At 48.5% G+C, this 8,489-nt stretch overlaps 1 long non-coding RNA gene across 1 annotated transcript; it reads left to right on the top strand.

Annotated features, from left to right (window-relative positions):
* On the top strand, positions 1-2,085 carry LOC123751593 (uncharacterized). Its single transcript, XR_011224739.1, has 3 exons — positions 1-157; positions 261-442; positions 1,976-2,085. It is a non-coding gene; the product is annotated as an uncharacterized lncRNA (long non-coding RNA).
* Positions 2,086-8,489: the final 6,404 nt, after the last annotated feature.

Genomic DNA, 8,489 nt, shown 5'->3' on the forward strand with positions numbered 1-8,489 from the left:
CGAGACGGCTGGAGCCAACATTAGCCTGGCTTGTTCGGGGTCCCGCTTGTGTTGGCGGAGCATATATAACCGGGTCACTTGGCTGTGGAGCGTCAGTACAGCTTGGGAGACTCTCAGTGTTGTCTGTGTATCCATAATGTTTACTATGCGTTGTGTTGTAAGTATATTATGACTTTAAATTATTTGTAGTATTCGATGATTATTAATAGTGTATTTTAAAATGTATTTAATTTTATGTTTGACTAAATGGCTGTTTTCAGAGCCTGGTTCTCCTGCTGGTGCTCTTGGCTCTACTACACTTCTCGACGGCTCAATATTTTCACGATCGTCGGTACCAACCAGTGTATGGCCAAGGTTACTACCAGGACAACTACGGGTATCGTCCCACGTACGGCCACGGTTATCAACAGTACTACGACGACGGGCTCTATGGTAGACACAGGTGTGTACAAGAGTAACGCGTCAGTACCAACATTTATTAATTGGTTTTTTTAAAAAAGCTTGTGTAAATTTACAATATTGTGTATGAACATTGACTAGGCTAGGCTTAAGCACTAGCCTTGAGCACTAGGCTTAACACGCAAAATTGATATTAGTTATTGCCCAACTGAACTTTAAAATCCTTAATTCTTGGATATCAACTATTAGCTTAAACTAAGTTCATAATTTAAGTGAGTGACTTGCAAAAATTTGTAAATTGAAGGCCGTAGATGTTAATACTTTACGTATGCAATTCTGACCTGAATGAAATTACCAGGTATCTCCTACACCTAATAAAATTAATGCACCCATCACAACTGTCCTGGATAACTAACTAGGCCTTCTGGTTATGGACCTAAACAAAGAATTGCAGGCAGCTCTTTACAGCCTGACTGAAATGACAACCAGGTTTCGGAAATGATTAAGAGCTTGAGTTTGTCTTAAAATATCGGTTGGTTACCCTCTGTAGAAGAGTTAGATATGACGTCTTTAATTTTTTTTTTTTTTTTTTTTTTTTTTTTTTTTTGTGCACAGCCCTTTTTTTCAATGGTTATCTAGCAAAGTTTGACTTGGTTTGTCCCTGGGGAAAATCTCTAATCCGTTCTGATCTTTAAGACATCTCGTCTAGTATATATTAAACTTATTGTAGACGGTCACAAATACTTGGTAATAAATTATTCTACAACTAAATTTTGCATGCTCTACCGGTCAATTTATCATTTGCACAAGTCTTAATATGCACGGATATTTTCCAGTATCATTGGAATGGCAATTTTTTTTCCTTCCTTTCTCCCCCCCCCCCCCCCCCCCCCACCCTCCTTTGTCTTGCATTTGACTGTGCCTTAAAAGCGGTCTTTTTAAACTAAAGTCTAGTACAAATTTGGTTAAGTAGTTTAGAACTTGGGTAGTTGTGTTAACAATAACTTCAAGTTATATTTTCTACATACTCAAATATTCGAAACTGTTGGTACTGTAAATAAGACAAATCTTGTCGGTCATTACCAAGGTAACTGTTAATATTGACCAGGATAAAGGCAATTAGTACCAGCGACTGCATTTCTTTTAAATGCACAAGGATAATTACGGAAACAAACACTTTCTTAAACATTTTGAAGACATGACTAGATGGCATAGATCAGTTTGATAGAGAACAAAACAGAATTTAAAAATAGTTTGTAGAACGTCCTTAAGCTTTGCAACAAACTGTTATCTTATGAGTTTGACTTGGTGTCAGTTCGTTATGGCTGAAATAAGTTGTGTAAAGTTTAGTTTCAGCTAAAAATTAGTCGCGTAACTTGAGTGTATAGGGCAGTATCTGGTGATTGAGGACACTAAATCGTTAATCAGAATGGGATGTAGTTTGACTCCTTGGCAGGAAAGTGTGAAGCAACTTTTCCCAATGTTCCTGTGGCACTGGTTAAGTTCCCACATAGCGATGTACCACATTGTACCTGTTGTTACTATCATATTTTAAATGATCACCTAATTTTTTCAGGTTTAGGTACTGAAGACTTGTAGCAAGAACTCTGGTGGCTGCTCTAAATTCTGTAGAATCTTCCAGTGATGGAACACATTCTGTAATTTGAATAAATGTATTTAAACCAATTGTACTTGTAATTTTCCAATAGGGGGGGGTGAAATGGCTTCAGGTAATTGGTTACAGATAGAATAGATTCTAGTACTTGTCGTTAAAACATGGATTTTAAAGCTATAAACAATTTAGTTTTATTAGTTTGTTAGTGTGAGATTTTTTGATAATACTTGACAATTAAACTTCAGTAGCAGTGACTCGCTTGTCACAAATTAGTTGTAATTCTCATTAAGCGTTTATACAATCTGCATCAAAGCTAACTAGCAAATCTGACGTCTGACCCTATTTAGTCAAATCGGAAATCTTCTAATTGACATAGGTGGCCCTGAGAGAAAGTAATCTTCCAAATCTTGCACCCCCCTTCCCTGTCCGGCTCGTTGTTGCGGTGAGGAGGCTTGGTGGGCGGCTACCAGTGGGGTGATGCTCCATGGGACAGTCCTGTCTTTTTGTGGCCTTGTACTCCTCCTGATGTCCTCGCCAACTTTGCTGGACTTTCTTCCTCCCTCCTCCTCCTCCTCCTTCCTTCCCCCCCCCCCGTTTGTTCTCCCCTCTCCTCCTTTATCATTTCCCGCTGACCTTGTGCCTGTTTTGATCATTCTTTTGGCCTTCTCTTGTTTTGACGTCTGGGTGTTTGAGGAGGCATACTCTTGCGACGTAGAGTACTACAGGTGCGAGCGCACGGAACCTTTTATTGTCAATCCTCCTTTCGACATTGAACCCGATCTCGACTGACTGTTCTTAAGGTGGTGTTTGTGGGGTGTATAATCCCGACGCACCCCTAGGGAGGGCCCCTAGGGAGGGCACCCAGCAAGATCTGCAACATGTCTCTTGTTGGGTGTCCTGCCTCCAATGGTGGATGTGGGCACATTCGTGAAAAGAACTTCCTTCCTCTTGTCTCTGAAATCTGTTCCTCTCATTCCTTCCCGGGCTCGGGCGCTTGGTGGCCCAACCCACGAGTCGGATTGTGTTGAAAGACCAGGCTCTTAGACCCCCAACTGCATTAGGTTTGACCTTGCTCCTCTTTTGACCCTTCTGACTACTCCCCTTGGCTCCCCCCCCCCCCCTCTCTGGTTGGGTCGAGCCACAAGTTCCCCGGTAGTACTCGCCTTGTCCCCTGGTGCAGCTTAGTCTCTCATTGTGCCTTTTAACCCCTCTGGGGGTTCTAGACGCACGCCACGGCCGCATTCGCACAATACCTTCCCGTACTGGTCCGTACCATGCCTTGTTTGGTTCTGCTTCGTGGGCCAAATAGTTTGATCCTCTGGATTCTTTACATCTTGATTCTCCACATCCAGCCCATTGGTGCCGTGAGGGGGCTTAGTGGACGGCTGCTGGAGTGTGGTGTTCCGTGGGACTGTCCTTTTGTGGCCTTGCACTCCTGCTGCTGTCTTCTCTAATTGTGCCGGATCGCTTTTCCTTTCCTTTTTTCTCCCTCTTCTCATATCTGCTTGCCGTTTCCTGCCGACCTTTTGCTTGTTTTGGTTATTCGTCTGGACTTCTATTTTGATACCCGGGTGCTTGAGGAGGCATACTCTTGCACCCGTAGAACTGTAGTACCCGACGTCTCGAGGGAGGGGAACCTTTTATTGTCAATCCCCCTTTCGTCGCTGAACCCGATCTCGACGGACTGATGGTTCGTAAGGTGGCGTTTGTGGGGCGTATACTCACGACGCACCCCTACGGGGGGGGGGGGGGGGCCCGGAATGATCGGCAATGGCTTCCTGTTGGGTGCCCTGCCTCTAATTGTGGCTCCATGGTGGATATGGGGGGCACATTCGTAGATGAATTTTTCTTCGTATATATGTCGTTGAACGTTTGTTGTACCCTCTCAGGCTCTGTAGCCTCGGCTGCATTGGGCCCCGACCTTGCTTCTCCTTTGGCCCCTCTGACTCCTCCCCTCGGCCCCCCTCCCTCCCTCTGTGGTTGGGTCGAGCCCCAAGCCCCCAGTGGTGACTACCTCTTCCCCTGACGCGGCTCCATCTCAAGTTGTAACTACTGCGCCTTTTTAACCCCTCTGAGGGGGTTCTCAACGCCGTCCTCGTCACGGCCGCACTCGCTCGATTCCTTCCTGTTCTGATGGCTATCAAGCTTTGTTAGGTCCCGCTTCGTGGGCCAAATATTTTGATCTCCTCCCTCTTGATTCTGCGCCTGACGATTTCTCAATCCATCGACATCTCGTTGATTCCGTGGATGCCTGTTACCTTCAACCCCACTCGTCTCGGTACACGTGTCGTTGCTGCTCCTTCTCAGGATGCAGCTTCCCGCTTTGCTGCCTTATCCTGCCTTGGCGAGACCCCTGTTCGGGTCTCGAAGAACGTTCAGTGAACGCCAGTGTTGGCACTATTCTCCAACCGCCCCATGTTGCGACCGGTGTTCGGGATCGGCGAGACTGCCACGACGATATTAGGCATATCCTTGATGCCCAGGGCCATTCTATTCTCCAGGTGGACACGTATACTCGTCCCCCTCGTGGTAGTCGCCGTCAACCCCTTCGGGTTGTGAAGATTACCTTTGATGGTAGGACCCTTCCACCCTGTCATTCTTGCTGGTGCTAGGTGCTCTGTCCAGGAGTACATTCCTTCTCCTAAGCTCTGTAAGAAGTGCTGGAGGTTTGGGCATGGTGCCCTCCGTTGCTGTGCGACTGTGTGTCCTTTGTTTGGGAATGAAGGTCACTCTCAGTCGGAGTGCACTTCTCCCCGGGCTCATTGCCTCAACTGCAGTGAGGCCCATCCTACCTTCTCCCGTGCGTGTGTCCATTACAAGCTTGAGGCAGCCGTCCTCACCTTGAAGCACCGGGAGCGTTTATCTTTTCCTGAGGCGAGGCGCCAGGTTCGCCACCTCCCGCCTTATGCTAATATCTCTTATGCTCGCGTGTTGGGCTCTTCCTCTCCTCGTCCTTCCCACCTTCCTCACTCTCTCGACCATTTCCGGGCCTAGGACCCCTGATACGCCCACTGCCCCCTCTGTTCCTTTGAGTTCTGTCCCGAAGGATCCACCTCCTGGTCCTCTGTCTGGGGTTCCCCTCCTTTCTACCCGGTCTGTCATGTCTCCTGTGTCTTCCTCGTCTCCCTCTGTTCCTCCTTCCCATCCTTTCCCTCAGTCTCTTGACTCCTCACCGCCTGTTGGTGCGGGCTGATGTCCATCGCTCTCCAAACGGCCGTCGTGCGCTCTCGTTCAGCTTCTGTTGAGACGCTAGAATCCGTTGCCCAGTACGTAGTTGCTGGGACACCTGTCTCTTTACGTCAGAAGCGTAAGCCTGGCTCCTCTCCTTCCTCCTCCCCGGCGGGTAAGAAGGTTTCGCATTCTTACTCGGCCCCTACTTCTGCCTCTATCGCTCCTTCCCCTCCCATTTCGGTGGTTGCGCCCCCTGTTCCTGCTATGGAGGTTTCTTTGGCCCCCGTTTCCCTCGGTTGCTGCCCTTGCTGAGGTGCGCTCCTCTTTTTTACTCCCTCTTCCTGCTGCTGTCCTTGACTGCTCCTCTCGGTTGTCTCCTCTTCCTCCTTCCTCCTCCTCCTCCGGACCCTGCCCACCCCCCTCTGGCCTGTTCTCCCGCTCCCTTCCCTCTGTCTTTGCTTAGTTTACCTATGCCCCCTAACCCTGACTTTGCTGACCCTGATCATCTTTAACGTGCTGTTGCTCTTTCGCCTTTGTTTCTTCCTTGTTCTCTGTTGTCCTTTCTCTTCTCGTCGATGTCTATTCTTCAATGGAACGTTCGAGGTTATTACGCCAATTTCCTCGAACTCCAACTTCTGATTTCGCGGTTTTCGCCCCTTTTGCGGGACACTCTTCCCCCGAGTGTCCCGCTTTCTCTTCCTGATCTGAAACACCACCTGGACTCCTTGCCGGAGCCTGGGCTCCTGCTGGGTGATTTCAATTGTCGTCATTCTCTTTGGGGTGATGTTCTGACGAATACCCGAGGTCGCCTTCTTGAGCCGTTTATCCTCTCTTCCCTGTCTATTCTGAATTCTGGTGAGCCCACTCATTTGGACTCTCGGACTCGCACCCTTTCCAGTCTTGATCTTTCTCTTTGCTCTTCTCTTTACTTAGATTTCACTTGGCAGGTTCTTGATGACCTCCTTGGCAGTGACCATTTCCCCATCCTTGTTTCCTTTTTCTCTTTTCGTCCTTCCCTCTTCTTCCCTAGGGTGGCGATTTGCTAAAGCGGGCAGGAACCTATTTACCCTCAGTGCTCAGTGCCTCTCTGATCTCTACCTTCTGCCTCTCCCTCGCGCTCTCCTCCTTTTTCATGACACTGTCTTCGACGCTGCCCTCCGCTCTATTCGTCACACTTCCTCTTGGGGTCCGCGGAAGTGCTTTCCCTGGTGGAATGCAGACTGTGCTCGGGCTGTCCGGTGTAAGCGTGCAGCCTGGAAGAGGCACCGCCGTCGGTAGACGGCCGATTCTTTTCTTTTCTTTTCTTTCGGAAAGCGAGTGTGGTGGCCCATAGGGCCATCCGTAAGGCTAAACGTGAATGTTGGGCATCTTAAGTCTCCACAATTACGTCCGAAACTCCGCTGCCACAGATCTGGAAGCGTATCCGCAAGATAGCGGGTAAGTTCGTTCCCGATGTTTCACAGGTCCTTCACCTCTGTGGTACTCTTGTGGCAGACTCGTTGCAGGTTGCTACCGAACTGAGTTCCCACTTTCCTTCTGTTAGCTCTGGTCTTCATCTTCCCCAATCTTTCCTTCTTCGTAAACCTGTCCTTCAGTCTCGTCCTTTAGATTTCTGCACTCGTCTTCGACTTTCCTATAACGATTTCTTCTCTCTGAACTTTTTTTTTTTTTTGAGATGTATACAAGAGTTGTTACATTCTTGTACAGCCAATAGTACGCGTAGCGTTTCGGGCAAGTCCTTAATCCTATGGTCCCTGGAATACGATCCCCTGCCGCAAAGAATCGTTTTTTCATCCAAGTACACATTTTACTGTTGCGTTAAACAGAGGCTACAGTTAAGGAATTGCGCCCAGTAAATCCTCCCCGGCCAGGATACGAACCCATGACATAGCGCTCGCGGAACGCCTGGCGAGTGTCTTACCACTACACCACGGAGACTGCCAAACTTCGTTCTGCCCTGGCCCTCTGCAGTTATACGGCGGCGGGCTCCGATGGTATTCATTATGAGATGCTTCTCAATCTCCCTCCGTGCACGTCTCAGTATTTACCGAGTCTGTATAATCGGATCTGGGAGTCGTCGTCAGTCCCTGAGGACTGGCTCGATGCCATTGTCCTCCCTGTTCGCAAACCAGGGTCTCTGGGAACTTCCCCTAAGGACTTTCGCCCTATTGCCCTCACAAATTGTGTCTGCAAACTCTTTGAAACGTATGGTTAACGTTCGTCTGATGTGGTTCTTGGAACGCCATCACCATCCGCCATCGCCATCACTCACCACCTGTCCCCTTCTCAATTTGGTTTCCGTAAGTGCCGCAGCACGACAGATGTCCTGGTGAACTTGGATGTCTATATTCGTACTGCTTTTGCTGCGAAGACCTCCGTTATTGCCGTCCTTTTTTGACCTGGAAAAGGCTTACGACACCACTTGGCGATATCATATTCTATCCCAGCTTCATTCTTTTGGCCTTCGTGGTCATCTCCCTCTCTTTCTCCGCAGCTTCCTCTCTCGTCGTTCCTTTCGGGTGCGCCTTGGTACTGCTCTCTGCCTCTTTTCAGCAATACGAAGGTGTGCCCCAGGGTAGTGTTCTGAGCACTATTTTTTCTGGTTGCCCTCAATGGTCTTCTTTTCTCTCTTCCTTCAAGTGTCTTCTCTGATCTTACCCTTTGCTCTCAGGGTGATGATTCGCCTCTCCTTCAGCGCCGGCTTCAACTTGCTATTGATGCCGTGTCATCATGGGCCACCGATCATGGTTTTAAGTTCTCTACTTCTAAGACTTGTGCCATGTCTTTTACTCGGAAACGGGTCGTTCTTCGTCCCTCTTTGTCACTTTATGGTCATCCCCTTGAGTACAAAAATTCCGCGAAGCTTTTGGGGTTATTCCTTGACACTCGTTTGTCTTGGTCTCCCCATATCTCTTACCTCCGTGTTGAGTGCTCTAAGGCCCTTACCCTCCTTCGGGTATTGTCCCATACTTCTTTGGGAGCGGATAGGCGCACTCTCCTTGCTTTACATTCCTCTCTCGTCCTGTCTAAGCTCGATTATGGTTGCCCTACTTATTCATCTGCTTCTCCTTCTACTCTTCGCCGTCTTGATGCTTTGCACCATACTGGGTTGCGCCTCAGTTCTGGTGCCTTTCGTTCGACTCCCGTCATCAGCTTGTATGTTGACACCGGCTTCCTATCTCTCCAGGACCGCCGAGATCGCTACTGTCTTCGCTATCTTGCGCGGTCCGTACAATATCCTTCCTCTCGCCACTGTCGTGCTTTAACTTTTACCCCTCCTGCGGTTCCTGTTCCTCTTCACCAC

The sequence above is a fragment of the Procambarus clarkii genome, chromosome 75 (assembly GCF_040958095.1).
Source record: "Procambarus clarkii isolate CNS0578487 chromosome 75, FALCON_Pclarkii_2.0, whole genome shotgun sequence".
Taxonomy (NCBI): Eukaryota; Metazoa; Arthropoda; class Malacostraca; order Decapoda; family Cambaridae; genus Procambarus; species Procambarus clarkii.